The sequence below is a fragment of the Primulina eburnea genome, chromosome 5 (genome assembly GCF_022965805.1).
Source record: "Primulina eburnea isolate SZY01 chromosome 5, ASM2296580v1, whole genome shotgun sequence".
Lineage (NCBI taxonomy): Eukaryota > Viridiplantae > Streptophyta > Magnoliopsida > Lamiales > Gesneriaceae > Primulina > Primulina eburnea.
In genome coordinates this window covers 27,559,937-27,569,531 of record NC_133105.1, presented here as the reverse complement: position 1 = coordinate 27,569,531, position 9,595 = coordinate 27,559,937, and the positions used below count along the sequence as shown (strand labels likewise).

The 9,595-nt window shown below is 37.8% G+C and overlaps 1 pseudogene; it reads right to left on the bottom strand.

Annotated features, from left to right (window-relative positions):
- Positions 1-6,717: 6,717 nt before the first annotated feature.
- LOC140833157 (nuclear transcription factor Y subunit C-3-like) lies at positions 6,718-8,418 on the bottom strand (annotated as a pseudogene).
- Positions 8,419-9,595: the final 1,177 nt, after the last annotated feature.

Genomic DNA, 9,595 nt, shown 5'->3' with positions numbered 1-9,595 from the left:
ATAACACCTCAATTCTGATATCAAATCAACTCCGAAATTCATAACAATTTCATATGGTATTTGTTCCTCAATCCGGTTTCGATTATACGATGTCTAAACATACCAAGAACATCATATATGAATCATATCAGATTCTGACAATATCATAATTTAAAATCATATCAAAACGTAGCAAAACTTACGTCCATTTGTAGCCTACGTCGATAGGAACTCAATACCGAAGTCGGATTCAAAATCTAACGGACAGATCGAAATATAAAGGCTTAGTGATTTTTCATAACTTTCCTCAGCACTTTTTCTCGATTTCCTTCGTTTCTTATCTTTCTGAAGACTTAAATGTACGTATATATATATATCAGTTGCATGTAGATGATACGTGGCTCGTTCTTCACAACTTTCAAGTGGCGCTCGGGCGGTCGATCTTTACCGCTCGAGCGCGGAACCCTCTGTCCGTGACTTACCATTGTTATCCACTGGCGCTCGGGCGCCATACTTTCTGTCCGAGCCTTTCCTTATCACACATTGGCGCTCGGGCGGTAATATTCCAACGCTCGGGCGCCACAGGTTCTGCTCAAAAATCACCTAACTCATATGTTTTAACCAATTTGGTCTCGGAGCGGTCCAACTACACTCACATCCATTCATAATCAATAAATCATCTGAGATTACGGTAATTAAATTCTTGGGCATTACATTTCTCCCCCTCTAAGATTTGAGTTCGTCCTCGAACTCGCAAGTAATCAATTCAGATATGTCAGAAGAAATGTATACAGAGTTTAAATCAGAAACTCATCTCAATGAATCTGTTCTGAAATTTTCATCTCATATCAAATTCTATTTTTAAGAATAGCTCTGATAAAGTCAATTTCGCAATACTGGTTATACAACATCTGTATATACCCAATGAACAGTTCGTAACAGCTCAACACCATCAGCTGTTATTAAGTCTGTTTATCTCAATCAAAGATATATTCGATCTTTGGTCTCAAATACCAACAGTCATCGTCCGACGTTGGCATATTCAGTCTGTTTATTATGAGCTGTTTTCATTTTCTTTTGAATTAGCTTCATCTTTTCAGTCATATCTCTGATCATTTCAGATCCAATCTCAAGAACTTCCGAGATATCATTTCAATAAAGAGAAAATCCATATATCTTTCCGTACAACGCTTCGAAAGAGTTACCTCAATACTCGTTTGATAGCTGTTGTTGTACGAAAATTCACAAAATGACAATGAATCCTGCCATTTAGTGTTAAAATCAAGCATTACAGCTTTCAGCATATTCTCCGAAATCTGGATAATCCACTCTGACTGTCCATCAGATAGTGAATACTATTCAGTATTCAGATATAATCTAGTATCTAACTCTTATGGTACATTCTGTCCAACGTGCAAAATCAACCAAAAATCACGGTCTAATATACTCAACTCTCAGTACTCCGTGTAATCTAATCATTTTTCTGACAGAATATCAGTAGTATATCATATTTTTACATCTTTATGTACGGTTTAGCACTCGCAGACTAGGTCAGTCTGTCATTCCTAACTCAATCAATACTCAATTCCGAGAGGAATGTAGTAACTTCATCACGATATCCTTGGAAATGTACTCTCATTTCCATTCAGGAACCGATAAATTATCTAACCAATCTCTTGGTTCGTCTTCTTTTTGTATTTATCTGTCTGTAATTCAGACATTTCAGTCCAAATTCTGTCATATCTAATCTCATCTGTTTCTATCAAAACAGTTTCTGCTATCAGGATGCCTACTGAATCAAGTATTGCACCCTTCTGACAATCTATGCCATTTCACATTCGAAACATCGGGCACAAACAAGTCAGCTATTAACATACAATACAGTATTACTTACCTGATTCAAAAACGGATTCAGAACAACAGCAAGATTCAATCAGATTCAAAACATCACTCATCGGTACTGATCTGTTAAACTCATAAACCGCAAATGTCTGACACCGATGTCAACCTCGGCTGACTAATCACGGTTTAACTCTGCTAAAATCAACAAATATATCATCTTCAGATATAACACATCCTGAATGCAATCTGTCTCCATCAGGATTCAAAATTTCAACAATTTCTGGTATCAACTCACAGCTAAAATCAATCTCTCTGATTGGAATCAGATCTGAAGTCTTATCTGGGGAAAACATTAATAACTTTCATATCATTGGTAAATCAGCCAATGATAAACTCAACTTCAGTAAATCAACTGAATACATAAGGAGTCTCTCTGCTCCCTCCTGTACTAATCGAGTCATAGCTAGTACGAATACCAAACAAATTCTCAATCTAGAATCCTTATCGTACAATATTCATCTCTTGGTCATCCCAGGTCTGATTCTCACCATCTTCTGGAACTATTATGGTAGCTCTGTACTTGATCAGCATGTCAATATCAGTAATGCGGTTCCAAAATCAGAGAACACTAGCACAACACAAGCTACCACACGATCTAACTCGATCTCATTCTCATCCTACTGTAGTATACAAGATCTAACAGAAATCACTGATACGAGATCTTTTTCCAAATGAAAAGAAACAAATACTACAGTAAATAGGGATTCAACAGATAATGCATGCATCAATACAAATCTTTCAGAAATAAAAGTATGTGAAGCACCGGTATCCCACAATACATATGCAGGATAATCAAACAAATCAGTTACCTACAACATCATCATCTGGTGCTTCCTGAGCCTGCTCCTCGGTCAAAGCAAATACTCTGGCCTGCTGTCTAGGAGGTTGGCCAACTGTCTGGCTTCCTCCTGGCCTCTGCTGTGACTGAGATGGTGCTGGCTGAAATGAAGGGACAACCGCTGATCTTCTACTCCACTGTGCCGCTGATCCCGCGGATTCGGCTCCCTGGGATCTTTGGGAACCCCTCTGTGGACATACTCTGGCAAAATGTCCCTTTTGTTTGCAGAAGTGGCAACTACCAAGTACTCCTTGGCATTGCTCAGTGGAATGTCTCCCTCCACAATTTCCGCAGTAAGCCCCGGTATAACTCTGCTGAGAACCACTGGAGCTAGAAGAACTGCCACCAGACTTCTTAAACTGCTTTCCTCTAGCCTTCAGAAAATCTTTCCTTCCACCACTGCTACTGCCACTCTCAAATCGGGGAGGTGGTTGCGGTGGTCTCGACACTGGAGGAACAAATTCAGCTCCTCTCTGCCTTATCATGCCCGCTTCAGCGCCCTTTGCTCTATTCATGGCATCAGCAAAGTTATTCGGTCGTCCTGTGTTCACCAATGTAAAAATATCGGGATTCAAGCCATTGATGAACTGATCAGCAACGGCTTCGTCATTTTCAGACACATGTGGAGCAAACTTCAACAAGGTAGAGAACTTGGTCACATATTCTTCAATGTTCAGCTGACCCTGTCTCAAATTGGCAAATTCCGCCCCCTTGTCTTTCCTGTACGATACTGGGAAAAATCTCTGATAAAACTCAGTTTTAAATACATCCCAAGTAATAATCGTACCTCTTTGCTCCAAGGCCCTCTTCATCGTAATCCACCAGCTTTTTGCAACATCAAGCAACTGGTGCCCAATAAATTTAATCCGGCGCTCATCAATGTACTCCAGTGAATCAAACAACATCTCAATGTTACCTAACCAACTCTCACACTCAACTGATGTCTCAGTGCCCTTCAGAGTCGGTGGTTTGAATGACTGAAACCTCTTCAGCAAGGTTTCCATTGGAGTCGGTGTTACATCCATTGGAGGATTTGATGTACTAACCTGTTCTGGTATTCTTCTGGGAGGCATATCTGAATATCACAAGGATTAGTAACCAAATCCAACCAAACCTGTTTCAATTCAGTCTCTCCTCCGATCATCTTACTGCTGATCGAGAATCGGTTCGAATTCATTTCAAATAATACATATTACAAAATCAAATCAGATAAGTGCAGTAACATGTATTATATAAAGCAGTAAAGAATGCTAGCAATCATAAGCAAGGAAAGAAACACATTCTACCCCGCTCACTAGCTTCTATCTCAGTCTCAAGAATCTACAGTTCTAGCACCTACAGCTCTGATACCACCTGTTGTGGGGACCCGGACGCTAATCAAGTTCTTAATCATTATTGGGACTAATTAATCAATTATAAAACAGGGTCTAAATTTTTTTTTTAAATACAAAGCGGAAACGTAATGTAATTTACTCAAATTACATATTAAACATGAACATACAAATCTTGTGTTATCTACAAGAATTCAACTAGGTTCAACTACATATCAGTGCTGAATCCTATGTTGCTTCGAAGCCCGGATCTCCACGCTATCTAATCTTCTCTCATCCTCTTCTTGACCCTGATCCAGCCCCACCTGTTGTCATGCACACATACAAACAAGACAACAGCCAGATAACTCCGGTGAGATATAAATATCCCAGTATAAACAATGTATACATGCAATCATATAAAAGCATATACGAAAGCATATAAGAATTATTCATAACATGTCTCAAATCAGAGACATAAATCAATATCAAGCATTCAATAAACATGAATGATATAACCAATGTAAATCAACATGGCGTATCAGACTCAACTCCACCGACGCGTCGTCTCAGACTCGACTCAACTCTAACCTAGGGATCCCGATGTCTGGATATAGGTAATTATATCGAATCTCAGTCGATAGGAATGAATCAATCCCTAAACGGCATCGATATAATTCATATATCAGTGTCTGGGCGAAACAGTCGCAGAATTGACGAATCAGTCAAGAATTAGGCGAATCAGCCACTAACCAGACGAATCAGCCTGTAATTAAGCGAATCAGCTTAAGTTTAGACGAATCAGTCAATAACCAGACGAATCAGCCGGCGACTAGGCGAATCAGCCCATAACCAGACGAATCAGCCGGTGACTAGGCGAATCAGCCTATGACTCAACGACTCAGTAATCAATACATGCATTCAATATCTAAGCAAATCAATCGATGACTAGCGAATCAGCAGTCATTACATGCAGTGGCTATAAATCAATAGACTACAATCATAAATATCATCAATTGCAAATATCAATGCAATAATTGAAAGTATGTGATTTAGGGAGACTCGAGTCAAACCTCACTCGAGTTGTGCAATCCCAACTCAACATTAATTTATACCTTTCTTGCTGATACTCTGACTCTGTCGAAGTCTTGAACTCAAAGCCTGTCAATACTCAATCTGACAATCACAATATCGAGGGTATGGTATCAATACACCACTCAATCAATACTGGATATAATCAGAATTAAATCAAATTCTGTTTCAACAACATAACGGCATAATCTCAATATATCCAGTCATATCATATCAGTTAGATATCAATCTCAACAGCTCATGATCAATAACACCTCAATTCTGATATCAAATCAACTCCGAAATTCATAACAATTTCATATGGTATTTGTTCCTCAATCCGGTTTCGATTATACGATGTCTAAACATACCAAGAACATCATATATGAATCATATCAGATTCTGACAATATCATAATTTAAAATCATATCAAAACGTAGCAAAACTTACGTCCAGTTGTAGCCTACGTCGATAGGAACTCAATACCGAAGTCGGATTCAAAATCTAACGGACAGATCGAAATATAAAGGCGTAAGGATTTTTCATAACTTTCCTCAGCCCTTTTTCTCGATTTCCTTCGTTTCTTATCTTTCTGAAGACTTAAATGTACGTATATATATCAGTTGCATGTAGATGATACGTGGCTCGTTCTTCACAACTTTCAAGTGGCGCTCGGGCGGTCGATCTTTACCGCTCGAGCGTGGAACCCTCTGTCCGTGACTTACCATTGTTATCCACTTGCGCTCGGGCGCCATACTTTCTGTCCGAGCCTTTCCTTATCACACATTGGCGCTCGGGCGGTAATATTCCACCGCTCGGGCGCCACAGGTTCTGCCCGAAAATCACCTAACTCATATGTTTTAACCAATTTGGTCTCGGAGCGGTCCAACTACACTCACATCCATTCATAATCAATAAATCATCTAAGATTACGGTAATCAAATTCTTGGGCATTACACTAATCTTTATGTTTTTATACAAGTTGAATATATGCTAGTTGAGATTTTACTAAATTGTCCTCAATTATTATTTAATTTATGTATGAAGTTTTTTTTAACCTAAACTTCTTGTAAAATATCGAAAATACACATTTTACTCTGATAAAAATTTAATACTTGTGTTTTTATAGAAGTTGTACATGTGTCCCAAGTTCAAACACTCGTGGAAGTAGTTGTGATTTCATTAAATTATTATCAACTATTATTTAATTTTTGTTTGACATTAAAGAGAATTTAATAAGAGAGTCTTGAGGCTGACATAACTTTGGAGGGCCGGATATCAACATGTCATAAAATCACCTAAAAAACCCTTATTTTAAAAATAAGAAAAAGCATCACCCATATTTTAAATTATTAAAAACAATTATTTAATAAAAACATTTTCTATTTTTTCAGCCATCGGTCTCCGTTCCTCGATCGCAACTCGAATAACCTTTAAAAATACATTTTAATGCAACCATGTAGAAAATATATTTTTAAACATGCAAATATGCACAACATAATTAATTCATGCAATTAAAACATTAAATTAAAGTACAAAATAATTTAATAAATTGCGTGCATGTGGTTCGCGTGGACTTTTAAATTTTCGGGACGTTACAGAGAATCAATCCAATTCCTAGTCCTAAAGAACTAACATGCCACAATCATGGAGATTAAAGGTAAAAAAATGGAAATTTGAATTGATAACAACAAATATCAAGAGAATAAGCCAAGAAGAGCAATTAACATAACTTAGGTTTCTAGATGGCGCACAGACTATAAATTATGTGGATACCAAACCTGCTTAAGAATCTGCAGGTGACAGAGGTTCTTACGGCCACATTGGCTGACCCATATAAGGAGGAGGTTGTTGACCATAAAGAGCAGGATCCACAGGCTTCCCAAAGAACATCTACGGAGTGCCACCTGGTGGTGCCATATAATAGCAAGAAGCCCTTCAGTACGAGCTCCAACAGGAACTGCTCCTTTCGGCATTGATGCAAGAACCACATCTTTCAAGTTGTCCCGAGGTACAATGTCAACCAAAAAATCAAATATTTCGGTCCTTTTAATCGCTGCAGCAATATCATTTTTCTGGAGTGTCCTCCTTTTGTTCTCTTCATTGCGGTTCCATGCACGTAGTGTCAACTCAAAGATGAACATCTCACAGGCTCGTGCAAAGATAACAGGTGCTTCAGCTGAGATCATTATAACATCTTCATCAGCTATCATTATCTTCTTGATTCTAGCCAGCGGCAGGCTTTGGTTCTTAAAGTCCGTTACCTGATCAATGTCTTCATATTGGCTGGCCCAAAAATTTTGGAGTTGCTGTTGCAATTGCTGCTGCTGCTGCTAATGTATGTGCTGGTAGGCAAGATGATGATGTGCCATCTGAGCTGGAGAAGCAGAAAGAACACCAACTTGGGACGACTGAATCGATCCAACCGGTGTTGGAGAAGAGGTTCCAGCCATTTGGTTGGCCGGATATGACATCATGCCATATGGCATCTGAGCAGAGCTACCCACCACCCCAATACCCGGCGACTGTCCATTTCCTTTCTGCTCCATTACAAATTATAATCTTCGGAAATCCTTTACTCTTCAAACTCGCTAAAATCACCAGTAACACATGATAAGCACGACATTCCAAATTTTTAAAAATTTAAGAATTGAATTCCTGATTGACGGCCTTTATAATCAAGGTTCAGCATCACCATACCTTCAGAAACACAACACGAGTGTCTCCAATATTGAATAATCAAGATTAGCCACAGAATAATTTTATAATGCTATTAAGATACGAAGCATGAAAAGTGTTTGAAACAAAGACAATGTCCCTGAAGCACAGAAATACGATAAAAACCAACATGAACCTTCCACATGATAAAACATTATAAAGCTGCAAGACATGGATAAAAAGCATACTTAAGTGCTGCATAACCTTTAAACCAAATGACTAAAACGAAAAATTCGCTTGTGATGGAATCCAAACATACTGCCAAATCTTAATAGAAAAATGGAAACTAAAATTTTCAATTATAGAATCTGTGGTTATGTTTATGTATCTTATCTCATATGCGTTGGAAAATTCAAATGGGTAAAATAAGGTAGAACTATACACACATATGCACACCCCCTCAAGAAAATATACACATCTCTACAACTAAGGAAAAGATGAAGAATAAAACAGTGTTATGATTTGCAAACCTGCGGAACATACTCGCTTTTCTGGAAAACTAGAATGTAAAGAACAAGAGACCTCAACATTTCTGAATCTCAGTTTGCATCTCATGCTTCACGACAAAATACGTATTATAGAACTTAAAATCAAAGAAAAACTTACACAAAGTTCCCAAGGCCAGGCCAATGATGCTTCAAATTCTCACTCCAAAAACAGATTGCTTCAGAGCTTCAAAATAGAAGTAATGGATGGGAATAGAACTAAAGGTTACCCATTTTATCCTTAATTTCTGAAACAAACTAACAAACGAGTCATTTCATAATGCAGACATGTCACTAAGAATAATTCAATTGTGTCTCGCATGCAACCACGGTAGTTAATGCACAAGCTCATTTACGAGAAACTGTCTGTTCGAAGTATTAAATCCTACCAAAACATTTAACTACACATTCCACGTATAAACTACTTGAAACTGATATCTTCTTCAAAATTTCTTCAAGGACCACGAAAACAACTATTTTCAACAAGTAGGACAATTATTTGGAAACAGCTATTAAAAAGCACAAAAATTGAAGCTATAATCAACAAAGTGCAAGAACAAAAAGGAAAAACTCTATCCCAATGAACTAATCATGGCAAAAAAAATGAATATCATGCCCCAGGTCCAAACCGGTGCAAACCGCGATTGTAGAAAACTAGTAAAACATTTAACTACATGTTCTGATTAAAGAAAACTAGTTAAAATGGAATCAGATACGTGCATCTAAGTTTCAAGTTAAGGAATCACACCTTATACCTATTAATACTAATAATTTCCACAAGGTGTAAAGAATTACGACTCCTCACTATCTTGCAGAAATTAAAACTCATCTACATGCTCCATTTCTCTTCTCCCGTATAAATAATCATACCAAAAATTCAATTCACTGTATTTTGCAAGCATGTATAGGTACGTACTTGTAGTTAGTTAGCTTGTATCTAATCTGATAGTGTTAGTTAGTTAGTTTCCTAATTAGTAGCACTAGGTTTGTTGGAGATCCTATTAAAGTGGATCTGTAGATGTAAATCCATGTATAAATACTTCAGTAGGTTGAGCAATGGAGTTTAAGCTTTTCTCTGCAACATTCTACACACTACTTTAATTATATATTCTTCAACATGATATCAGAGCCCGGGTTTCACCGTTATGTGTTGGACTGCCTATAATTAGGCCACCCGTTCTGCCCATAATTGGGTCATTTGAAAACTCCACCCTCCAGATGTTCATTCCTGGGCGTGAGAGGGGTGTGTTAATTATCTCACATCGGTTGAATAACTAACCTTTGAGTGGCAT